Genomic DNA, 5535 nt, shown 5'->3' with positions numbered 1-5535 from the left:
GAAAATGTGGTGGCCGATTGGTTGTCTCGAGCCATAACCACGAACGCCGTGGTACAAGAAAATGGAGAACCGTCCGGTGTCATAAGGTAATGGACGCCTACAGAAGAAGACCAGGATAAAGCGGAAGAAGATGGTAGGGAAGAATCTTCGAATAACGAGAGTTTGGCTGATGAAAGACCAGGAGCTATAGAGGAAATTGAGGAAATAATCAATGACAAGAAGAGACAAATTATTTGGAAGACAAAAACCAACGGTGTGACCAAAATTAAACATAGTGAGTACGGGAGAAGCCAAATAACGACTATCTGGTCGGAACTAGGCGTGAAGAAAGACCAGATCTGTAGAATTTTGAAGAATTCTTCGAAGCCTGGAGAAAAACATCTCCTGTATGTTGGCAACGAAACCGTTTGGGAGAAGATCAAGCGGCTAAGGCGTGATGAACAGATTGGAATGGACAGAACATACATCCGTTGTAAATTGATGGTGGAAACCCTTCTGGAAGAAGAACAACAAAGAGAAGTCACCTTAGCATATCATCAGGGAAAGACAAACCATCGGGGAATCCATGAGACTATGCAAGCGTTAAAAAGAAGATACATTTGATGGTGAATGAGGAAGACTATATCAGAGGTTGTAGGAAGCTGCGAGGTTTGTCTACGCACTAAGTGCGACACACATCTGCCTAAACGAAGACAGGAGAAGACACCTACCACAGATGCACCACTTAAAGATTTACAAATCGACACATTGCACCAAATCCCCCTGAAACAAGATAAAATAACTTACGTAAAAGAGAGGAGATATCCACATGCGCTCAGACAGCATATTCGGGAAGAATTAGATTATCTGAAAAAACAGGGTATCATCGTAGATAGTACCTCCCCATACAACAGCCCCCTATGGGCAGTGCGGAAGAAGGACACACCGGGAGACAAGGGAGAAAAATATAGGGTAGTAATTGATTACCAGGGCCTTAATGAGAACACAGTAGAGGAGAGATACCCGATACCGCGACTAGAAGATATCTTAGATAGACTGGGTGGGGCAACGATCTTTAGTACTTTAGATCTGAAGGCCGGGTACCACCAAATCAAGATGCACCCAGAAGATCAGCAAATGACAGCTTTTACATTCGAAAGGGGGGATTATGGATTTACGAGGATGCCCTTCGGGCTGAAGAATGCCCCAATTACGTTCCAACGATTGATGAACGAATTCTTACGGGGAATCGACGAGTCCATGTTCCAGGTATACATGAACGACCTGCTCGTTTTTAGCAAAACGGAGGAACAACATATGTCCCACTTGCGCAAGGGGTTCGAACAGGTCCGGAAATTTGGGTAAAAGTTATCGAGCGAAAAATCAATATTGGGAAGAAACCAGATAAATTTTTTAGGACACACAATATCGGAACAGGGAGTCAGGCCAGACGCAAATAAGGTAGAAGCGATCCGGAAAATGACGATCGTCAACAATCAGGAGATCGTTGGGAGCTCTGAATTACTATAGACGATTCGTACCGACGATGGCCAGGTATCTGGTACGCATCAACAACCTTATGAAAAAAGGAAATAGGGTGCAGGTGACGCCCGATATGGTAGAAAACATTAGAAAATGCATGGAGGCGCTTCAGAAGGATCCAGTGTTGGCATTCCCGGACATTGAACGTACATTCATCATCACTACGGACGCAAGTGAGTACGCGTTGGGGGCGGTACTGTCGCAGGATTGTGAGGGTGTAGAGCGACCGGTGGCGTACGCTAGCAGGCGGTTAACAGATGCTGAGACAAGGTAAAGCGCACTTGAGCGAGAACTGTTAGGTCTTGTGTCGGCGGTAGAACATTTTCGCCTCTATGTTTTCGGGAGGAAATTCCGGGTATATACAGATCAGAGACCGCTTCAATGGGTTGGGAAGCTTAAAGAGTCCTCAGCTAGGGTCACCAGATGGAAGGAACTGCTCAACCAGTACAACATCGTAATCCAGTACAAACCAGGAAAAGAAAATGTAGTCGCCGACTGGTTATCCCGCGCGATCACCGTAAATGGAATAGACGAGGAACAACCACAGACGTCAGGAGAGGTGAGACAGTTTTTGCGAAAATGGACGCCAGGGGAAGAAGAAACGAAAAGCACGATGCGTAACGACCATGAGGCATCATCCGAGAACGAAAGCTACACTGCGGGAAGACCAACTGAGATGGAAGAGCTATAGAAGGTGGTGAACGATTAATCACACCCAATAATTTGGAAGACAAGGACTTCCGGATCCATGAAGATGGACTTCGCTAAATATGGGAAGACCTCGATCACCACTATTTGGTCGGCACCGGGTGTCAGGAATGATGAGATCTGCCGAGCACTGAAAGATGCATCCAAACCGCGGCGTACATACCATCTATACGTTGGGATGGAGTGGTTTGATAAAAGATAAAACGCCTTTGGAGATTGCAGAAAATTGGAATGGATCAAAACTTCGTTCTTTGCCTAATAATGCTGGAAACCGTTCAGGACAGAGATCAACTTGGCATACCACCAGGGGGAAGAACAATAACCAAGCCTTGCGACGGAAATATTTGTGGTGGAATATGTGAAAAACGATTCAGGAGATAATTGAGAACTGTGAGGTGTGCCTCAGCCCCAAATACGACCGACATCCACCCAAGGCGACACAAGAGGAGACACCGACGGCGAACACACCGTTAGTAGAATTACTAATCGACACTTTCACCTGGAGGGGCTACAAGTGGGTTACAGTGATTGACCTGTTTAGCAAAGTGGCCACGGCACATCAGATTCGAGAAAGATCGGCCAAGGCGGTATTGGTAGCGCTGCGTTTATGGTTGCAGTTCTATGGAGTACCGGAAAGGATATCGTCTGATGCGGGACGGTAGTTCGATAACGCCAACGTCAGAGAAGAAATGAAGGCTTTGGAGGTAAGGTGGCATCTGAACACCCCAAGACACCTTAAGAGCAGGGGGGGGGGTATAGAGAGGATCCACGGTACGTTAAGCGATCATTTGCGGGTGTACCAGCTTATCTAGCTATCTAGCACCATCCTATGCCGGGAGGCGTTGAGAAAATTGAGTGACGGAAAGAAGATACCGCAGGTGCTGGTATGTGGTTGTAAATTAGTCACCTTAGGTGGATCCTGTAGCGTTATGGGAGAGGCAAGGATGGGGTTAAGTCATTTGGGGGTTGTGGGAGATAAGCTCACGGTCCACGTAGTGGGGAAAATGCCGAGAGATTATGAAGCGATTGGAGGGTGTGACTTATTGAGAAATTTGGGAGCGCGGATTAAAAATAAAGACGGGTGATGAGTTATTAAAATAGGAGAAAAAGAGTTCGAGTGCCAGGGCTTAGACAGGGATAACAACATGAGGGTGGGGGCGATAAGCCGCGTGCAGAACTGGAGAAACGGGATCATACGCGAATACGCGGATATTTTTTTTAAAGAAGGAGAGGTGTTGGGGTCAATGGGGGAGACAGTGAATGAGATACCCTTAAAACAAGAAATAATAACGAATATGAAAGAACGGCGGCATCCTCAGGCGTTACGAGAACATATCAGAGAAAATTTGGCAGAGTTTAAAAAACAGGGGATAATTATCAACATTACGTCACCCTATAATAGTCCCCTGTGGGCGTTTAAGAAAAAGGCAGCACCGGGAGATAATAAGGAGAAATACCGGATCGTGATTGATTACTGTAAATTGAACGAAAATACGGTCGGCGAAAGATATCCCATTCCACGTTTAGAAGACATATTGGATAGATCGGGAGGATCTACCATATTTAGTACTCTCGACCTTAAAGCTGGGTATCACCAGATAAAAATGCATCCGAAGGACCAGGGAAAAACGGCATTCTCATTCGAGCGAGGCCACTATGAGTTACTAGGGGCTCTCAATTACTACAGAAGATTTGTACCAGAAATGGCAGAACACTTGGTCCCCCTCAATAATTTGTTAAATAAGGGCACTAAGTTAGTGGTGACACCGGCAATGGAAAGCAATATTTGGAAGTGCATCATGAGGCTACAACAAGAACCGGTACTCGCGTTCCTGGACTTTAGTAAGGAGTTCACAATAACAACTGACGCTAGTGAATATCCATTGGGGACAGTATTGTCACAAAAAGCGAAGGAGGAGAGCTCATCGTGGCGTACGGTAACAGGAGGTTGACGGACCCCGAATCACAGCACAGTTCTCTCGAACGAGAACTATTAGCAATCGTTTGGGCGGTGGAGCACTTCAGACCCTATGTCTTTGGGAGGCGTTTTAGAGTCCATACCGATCACCGGCCTTTTCAGTGGGTAGGGAAATTGAAAGAGTCTTCAGCTCGCGTTACCCACTGGAAAGAACTCCTCAGTCAATACAATATGGACATCGTCTATAAACCAGGTAAGGGAAATGTAGTGGCGAACTGGCTCTCTCGTGAAATTATCATTAACGCGGTTGAAGAGGAACAAGGTGAAACGACAGGAGACGTTAGGCAATTCCATCGGGAATGGACCCCAGGAGAGGGAGAGCCTTCCAATATACAGGCAAGCGAAGAGGAAAATCGGACATCGGGAGACGAAAGCTCTACCGGGGGCAGGCCACCCTAAATAGAGGAACTGGAGGAAATCATTAACGATAAGAAACACCAAATTGTTTATAAAACAAGGACCTCTGGTCTGATGAAGGTGGAATGCGCGAAATACGGACAGAGCTCTATTAACACTATATGGTCAGAACCAGGGGTACGAGAAGACCAGATATGCCGCCCACTGAATGACGCTTCGAAGCCAGGGAAAACTTTTCACTTATATGTGGGGAATGCTGTCATTCGGGACAAAATTAAGAGACTATGGAGACAGGAACTGATAGGGGTCGATAGAACATTTATTAGATGTACGATGATGGTGGAAACCATATGAGACGAAGAAAGACATAAAGAGGTCACCCTCGCATATCACCAGGGGAAAACTAACCACCGCGGTTTGAGTGAAACAGTTCAGGCCCTTAAACGACGCTACTTCTGGTGGGGGATGAAGAGGACTGTGCAACAGATATTAGGCGGGTGCAACGTATGCCTTAGTACGAAATATGACCGCCACCGCCCAAAAGCAGTGCAAGAGGAGACGCCTACGGCCCAGAGACCTCTTTGTGACATCCAAATAGACTCCTTCACCTGGAAAGGGTATAAGTGGGTGACAGCCATTGACCTCTTCAGTAAGGTTGCCATGGCACATCAAGTTTGGGATAAATCAGCCGGGCCAGTGATTTCAGCGCTGAGGGTTCCGGCAGTCAAAAATAAAGTGACCGTTGGTATTGGGAGGAGTGGGGATGGCGGTTATGCCACAATAACGAAAATAATTTGTAAAGTAAACATAGTAAAAAAATATTTAAATTAGGTGAACAATAAATGGTAATATACATAATAGGTGGAGAAGAAGTATTAAAAAAAAACAGATAAAAAAACAAAGGAAAAGTAAAGTATAAAATAATGGGATACAATGTGTGTAAGCAATTAAGAAACAAAATATACCAAATG

This window comes from Halyomorpha halys, unplaced genomic scaffold, assembly GCF_000696795.3.
Source record: "Halyomorpha halys isolate HHAL.00 unplaced genomic scaffold, Hhal_1.1 Scaffold2201.1, whole genome shotgun sequence".
Taxonomy (NCBI): Eukaryota; Metazoa; Arthropoda; class Insecta; order Hemiptera; family Pentatomidae; genus Halyomorpha; species Halyomorpha halys.
This window is presented reverse-complemented; position numbering follows the sequence as displayed.